At 45.6% G+C, this 7,287-nt stretch overlaps 1 non-coding gene across 1 annotated transcript; it reads right to left on the bottom strand.

The window, feature by feature from the left end:
• Window positions 1-704: 704 nt before the first annotated feature.
• On the bottom strand, window positions 705-778 carry TRNAN-GUU (transfer RNA asparagine (anticodon GUU)). Its single transcript has one exon. It is a non-coding gene; the product is annotated as a tRNA-Asn (tRNA).
• Between the last annotated feature and the right edge of the window lie 6,509 nt (window positions 779-7,287).

Here is a 7,287-nt window from a genome sequence, read left to right as displayed (position 1 = left end):
TTTCTATCTTTACTTAAATCTTATGTGACTATTCTACTTGAAAAACATGTGTCCTCTGTTAGACCAGAGGTAAAAATACATCATTTGAGAGCTGGTAACAGGAACTCGTACAATTTCTGCAGGAGTTTAATTTCAGGGTTAACGCTGTCCTCAATCTAAGGTAAACATTAACATTTTCCCTAGATTCAAGTCCGTTGTCCAAAAACTGTAACAGAGCTTAGCTGAACAGTTTCTTAAGATGGTAAGCTTCCATATGCTTTTAAATGACTCCTCTACACGTTTTCATCTGGAAGGCTGCTCATGTTTTTGGAAGGAAATAAGGCAATCTTAAATAACTACATTTGCTTTTCGGTGGTGCCAGATTTTTCTGAGACACCAATGGAATTTATACATTCACCGGTCATTGGGCAATCGAGTTGCTGTTTTGCTATTACGATGACTGCCGTTTGTGAGCATTGTTGGGAAGGTCTCCTGAAGCACACGTTCAAGTTTCCCTTGGATAAGAGGTAGGAACAGAATTGCCAAACCATGGCTTGCAGTGTAGATGCAGCCTCTCCCTTGGGCCCAGCCACGTTAGGCACCACACATTAAGAGGATATTGTCCGTTCTTGTCCTAAAAACGTGGTAGCGTCGCGCTCCTATTCGATTAAAAAGCTAATTATTGCAGTTTTAAAACGAACCGGCCCGGGAAAAGAAGCGCCGATCGTCCCTGGGTGGGCTCGAACCACCAACCTTTCGGTTAACAGCCGAACGCGCTAACCGATTGCGCCACAGAGACCCAGTTACTCAGGCCGCGCTGCGATGTGTACACATTTCCGCGGCGGCGGCGACGGCGGCTCTCGCCACCCTGGGCGTCGCCACCCCAGGAATGGGCGGAGGAGCCGCAGGGCGCGCGGAGGAGGCGGCGGAAGTGGCCGAGGTGCCCGGCGGCCGCCGGGGGCGGGGGGAGAGGGAGGGGCCCAGCCCTGGCGCGCGGGCGGGGCCGCGTGACCCCGGGCTTCTCTGGGGACGGAGAGCGCCCCTCGTGGCGGTCATGGCCAGTGGTCTGCGGCCGGCCGGGACTCGGGGTAGGAAAGATCCTCCCGGCAATGGCTGCGCGCCGTGCCTGCTCTGCGGCAGGGCCCTTGCCGGCCGGGCGCGCCACCGGCAGCCGGGGACCCGGGGAGAACCTGCCAACGGGAGCAGGTCGCACGGACAGAATACGACACGCTTGGAGGGAAGAACCACGTGCGGTTCAGGTTTAAAAGATAGAGTCACGTCCGCGTAGGCCCCAAACTTCAGGGGCCTCACCCTCTTTCTGGATTGCTGCGATTGCCCCTTCTCCTTAGTTTTTTCTCTCATCCCCATAAAATGCAACGAACGCAGACAGGCAGTGTATCAGTGTATACCGTATGTATATCTGCGCTTCGTACATAAAAAGAGTAAGATTTTTGCCACCTCCTAAGAACATGTCTGCATTCCTTTTGGGGGGATATGGCCTCCGTTGAAAATGGATGGTTTAGGGGGCATGAAAAAAGACGGGGTGGCAATTAAGATAGCCTTTCCGTTTGAAATGGCCATTGAAAGCTTCTCCCTTTCCCTGACTTCTGCATTTCTTAAAACTTATTTTTATCTTATTATTTGATATGGAGTACCGCCCTGTAGCCCAAGCTGGAGTGCAATGGCGTAATCCCGGCTGACTGCAACCTCCGCCTGACTGCAACCTCCGCCTCCCAGGTTCAAGTGATTCTCCTGCCTCAGCCTCCCAAGTAGCAGGCACCTGCCACCACGCCCAGCTAATTTTTGTATTTTTAGTAGAGACGGGGTTTCACCATGTTGGTCAGACTGGTCTTGAACTCCTGACCACATGATCCACCCGCCTCAGCCTCCCAAAGTGTTGGTATTACCGGCGTGAGCCACTGCGCCCGGCCTGACTTCTGAATTTAAGCTGCTGAAATCTAGGAGGAGCATAGGGGACTTTAGCATTGTCCTGCACTTTTAAGAGGATGAAACTGTGTCCTGGATAGCCCAATCACAGGAGCTCATTCGGGTGTCTCCCCTCTTCTCACCTCACAGAGTGAGTGAATTCATTCTAGTCCACGGTAAATCCAGTCCTGTGTGCCCCGATGTTCCTGCTGCATTTGATCTGTGAGGGACTCTTCTTTTTCTTCTCTTCCTTCTCCTCCACTTCCTCCTCTCTCCATCTCTCCTTCCCCCCATTCTTCTATTCTCACTATTTTAACCATTTTTTTTTTTTTAAAGGCATATAGTTTAGTGGCACTCAGTACGTTAGCATTGTTTTTGTTTTTTTTGTTTTTAAATGGAGTCTTGCTCTGTCTCCCAGGCTGGATGGAGTGCGGTGGCGTGATCTCAGCTCACTGCAACCTCCGCCTCCCGGGTTCAAGCGATTCTCCTGCCTCAGCCGCCCAGACTAGCTGGGACTACAGGCGCAAGCCACCACGCCCTGCTAATTTTCGTATTTTTAGTAGAGATGGGATTTTGCTGTGTTGGCCAGGCTGGCATCGAACTACTGACCTCAGGTGATCCTCCCGCCTCGGCCTCCCATAGGGCTGGAATTACAGGCTGTGAGCCACCACGCCCTGCCATAAGTACATTCACATTGTTATGCAACCGTCATCGCCTTCCATTTCCAGAACCTTTTCATCTCCAGAAACAGAAACTCCCTACCCACTAAACAGTAACTCACCGTTCCTCTGGTCCCTCTACTCGGAACAATTACCATTCTGCTTTCTGTCCCTGTGAAGCTGCCTGCTCTTAGAGCCCTCATGTAAACGGTGAGGTACATACAATGTTTGCCTGTGGCTGGCTTATTTCACTTACCGTATGTCTTCAAGGTCCATCCATGTTGTAGCACGTGTCAGGATTTCCTTCCTTGTTAAGGCTGAATAAACTGCACTGTATGCAGATACCGCATTTTGCTTTTTCATTCATCCCTCCATGAACATTTCGGTTGCTTCCATGGGCTGCTATGAACATGGGTGTACAAATAAGTGAGGCCCCACTTTCAATTATTTTGGGAATATACCCAGAGGTGGAATAGCTGGATCACATGGTTTTCCATTGGCTGCACCATTTTTACGTTCCTTCCAACAATGTGCAAGGGTCCCTATTTCTCATCTTTTTGTTTTGTTTTGTTTTTATAATAGGCATCCTAATGGGTATGAAGAATCATCTCATTGTGGTTTTGCTCTAACGATTACTGGTATTGGGCATCTTTTCCAGACGCCACTAATCTGGATTCTATGGCCTTTCCTTTACTCACTCCCTCCCAGCAAGAGCCAGCTCTACTTCAGCGAGGGGAAAGCTGTGACTGATGGGAGGAAAGGGCCCCGGGGGCTTGCAGAGTGGGGCCTGTGCCATGCAAGGAGAGGAGAAGAAGGTGGGATCTTTAAGTAGGACCATCTGGAGATCCTGGTTTCACAAGGTCCTTGCTTGTGTGCTGGGCAACTTTTGGAGCTAGTTATCTTTATCTTAGCTCTTAGGGATATTTACGCATGTGGTGCTTGTAAGTGGCCAATCCATGATGAAGGAATTGATGGCCTCAACCTTGGAAATATTGGAACAGATGATGCCGTCCAAATTGAGAGTTTTAGAAGTTAAATTCAAATTATGCTAATACAATGGAATTTTGGGTGCATTTTCAGTTCTTCTTAAGAACTGCTGGAATTTCTTTTTTTTTTTTCTTTTTTTTCTTTCTTTTTTGAGATGGAGTTTCGCTCTTGTTACCCAGGGTGGAGTGCAATGGCACGATCTTGGCTCACTGCAACCTCCGCCTCCTGGGTTCAAACAATTCTCCTGCCTCAGCCTCCCGAGTAGCTGGGACTACAGGCGCGCGCCACCGTGCTCGGCTAATTTTTTGTATGTTTAGTAGAGACGGGGTTTCACCATGTTGACCAGGATGGTCTCAATCTCTTGACCTCGTGATCCACTCGCCTCGGCCTCCCAAAGTGCTGGGATTATAGGCATGAGCCACCGTGCCAGGCCTGGAATTTCTTATGTAAGTGTTTAGGTGATGATCTCTTTTGTGATTCCTTTTTTTTTTTTTTTTTTTTTTTGAGACGGAGTCTCACTGTGCCGCTGGTGCTGGAGTGCAGTGGTACTGTCTCAGCTCACTGCAATCTCCACCTTTCTGGTTCAAGCTATTCTCCTGCCTCAGACTCCTGAGTGGCTGAGATTACAGACTCCCACCACTATGCCCAGCTGATTTTTTGTATTTTTATTAGAGACAGGGTTTCACCATGTTGATCAGGCTGGTCTCGAATTCCTGACCTCGTGATTTGCCCACCTCGGCCCCCCAAAGTGCGACATGAGCCACTGCACTCGGCCTTGTGATTTTTTTTTAAACAACAACGACAACAAAACATTTCAAATATATAAGAAATAGACCTCGATTTTTCTGCACCTCCACAAAATTTCTATTTTGTTTCCTTCTTCTTTTGCTTCTCAGTCAATTCAAGATCCTGTTCGTGCCCTTCCCTGCGTCGCTTCCAGGGCTAAGGCTTTGGTTCTTGAGTTGCATGTGCACACTCATGCTGTAGAGGGAGTTTCGCTCCCAGGGAAGGTCTTGGTGGCTCTCCTATGCCTCGATTGAGAGGGAGGAATCTCGTGTGAAGTTGGCTTTGTTGTATTAGATATTCCATAAAGCCATTTCTGGGACGGTCCCCTCTGTTTATCGGATCCCAAGCTTCTCTGTCCTCAGCAAACCCACCTTTATGCCTTCATTTCTCCAGCCTTCATGTCCAGACCGGAATGAGCAATTGCTTACAAGGTTTTAGGGGCATCTGTAGGACTAGATGAAAGGAAAAGAAGGAAATAACATTTAAGCATGCTCTTGATTCCTTAAGTTCCACCTGAAAGTCTTCAGGATGTCTTTTCAGTCGTACTTATTTGACCACAATTTCTAATTTTCTCTATTAGCCCAAGCACGGTGTTCTTTCTTCTTCCATATTCACGTGGGTTCCATGGTTTTCTGAAAGGAAGATGGCATTACTAGTCCAATAACATTTAGGTAATCACAGATTCTTATCAAACTACAAAACAGGCATTCCAGGAACTGGGTGGTTCTGTCCGTAAAATTACACTCTCGTGTCCATGTTCCCACGAAAACGTTAAGTTCTCTGAGGATGGAGGTTTTGGTCTCTTTGCTCCTGCTGTAACCCGAACACTGCACCAGGGCCGGGCACATAGCAGGCATGCAGGGACTATGTGCTGAATCAATGAGCACATGAAAACCAGGACCATGAAGTAAACTAGACCAAATCAAATGTGATAGAAAAGCTAAATTCCTAATATTTAAGGAGCACGTATCAACTGTTATTTACTAAGTCTTTTACAATTCAACTAAAGACAACATGAAACAAATAAAAATGGGACAGGAACAGAAAATTCCTCCAAAGGAAAAAAATATATACATGGTACGGCCATGGTGGAAAGCAGTATGGAGTTCTCAAAAATATTAAAACAGCACTGTGATATAATCCAGCAATCTCACCCCTGGGTATATATCTAAAGGAAATGAAATCAGTATGTCAAAGAGATGTCTGCATGCCCATGTTTATTGCAGCGTTAGTCACGATAGCCAAGATATGGAATCAACCCATCAGCAAATGAAAGAATAAAGGAAATGTGATACATGTACACAATGAAGCAGTATTCAGACTTAAAAAAGAAGAAAATCCTGTCACGTGCAACAACATGGATGAGTCTAGAGAACATACTAAATGAAATAAGCCAGGAATAGAAAGACAGATAGATTCTTCATACTCTCATTTATGTGTGGAATCTTAAAAAGTCAAATTAAAAAACAAAAGTCAAGCAGAGAATGGAATGGTGGTTACCAGGGACTCCGGGAAGTAGTAGGGGTGGGGGTTGGAGGGGAGAAGTTGGTCAAAAGGTGCAAAGTTTCAGGTAGACAGGTGTAAGTTCTGGAGAATCTATTGTACAGCATGGTGACTATAGTCAAAACTGTATTGTGTGCTTAAAAATTGCTCACTAAAAATGTTCTCACCAAAGAAATGATGATTGGATATGTTAACAGTTTGATTTAATCAATTTTGTGTGTGTGTGTGTGTGTGTGTGTGTGTGTACATCAAAACATTATATACCATATACAATTATTATATACAATTTTTGTCAAAGAAAAAAATGCACCTGACCAATATAATCATAACATTTTAGTCTCACTAGTAATAAAAATCAAAATCAAATGAAATAAATTTTCTCTCACCAAATGGCAAAGGAGAAAAACAGGTAATACTACAACGTAGTCAGAGTGTAGTGAGAGGGCCGCTCTCACACAGGACCGATGAGAATAAGATTGGAGAGCTGTAAGGTAATATACATATTAAACGATATGTATGCCTTCTTGTTTTAGAAATCTATCCTAAGAAAATAACCAGGGATATGATCAAAGTTTTAAATGTAGCATCACAGTATTATCTATAATAGTTATAAGTAAGAAACAAACTGAATGCCTGTCAATAGGCAAAAATGATCAATAAATTGTGGCTTATTTAAGCTGGACGCAGTGGCTCATGCCTGTAATCCCAGCACTCTGGGAGTCTGAGGCATGAGGATCCCTTGAGGCCAGGAGTTTGAAACCAGCCTGGGCAACATAGCAAGATGCAGTCTCTACAAAATATTTTTAAAAATTAGGCCGGGCACGGTGGCTTATGCTTATAATCCCAAGGAGACCGAGGTGGATGGATCACCTGAGGTCAGGAGTTCAGAACGAACCTGGCCAACATGGCGCAACTCCATCTCTTCAAAAAATACAAAAATTAGCCAGGGTAGGTGGTGCGTGCCTGTAGTCCTAGCGACTGGTGAGACTGACATAGGAAAATCACTTGAACCCAGGAGATGGAGTTTGCAGCGAGCTGGTATTGTGCCACTGCACTCCAGCCTGGGTGAGACCCTGTCTCAAAAAAACAAAAACAAAAACAAAAAAAAAAACCTGGGTGTGGTGCTATATGCCTGTAGTCCCAGCTATTCCAGAGGCTGAAGTGGGAAGATCACTTGAGCCCTGGAATTTAAGTCTGCAGTGAGCTATGATTGTGTCCCTGCACTCCAGCCTGAGTGAGAGAGCAAGACCCTGTCTCTTAAAAAAAAAGTGGTACGTTTTAAAAATAGGATATATTACTTATATAGACATCAAAAGCAATATGTTCAAGGGTTGTTTAAAAACATAGGATCATGATAAAATGTGAGTTTCAAAGGTAAGATGGAGAATGGAGAACTGTGAGGACCTGTGTCATCTGACAGTTCATAGTTGCTTACTCCATTCTGTGT

This window comes from Saimiri boliviensis, chromosome 16 (assembly GCF_048565385.1).
Source record: "Saimiri boliviensis isolate mSaiBol1 chromosome 16, mSaiBol1.pri, whole genome shotgun sequence".
Lineage (NCBI taxonomy): Eukaryota > Metazoa > Chordata > Mammalia > Primates > Cebidae > Saimiri > Saimiri boliviensis.
This window is presented reverse-complemented; position numbering and strand designations above follow the sequence as displayed.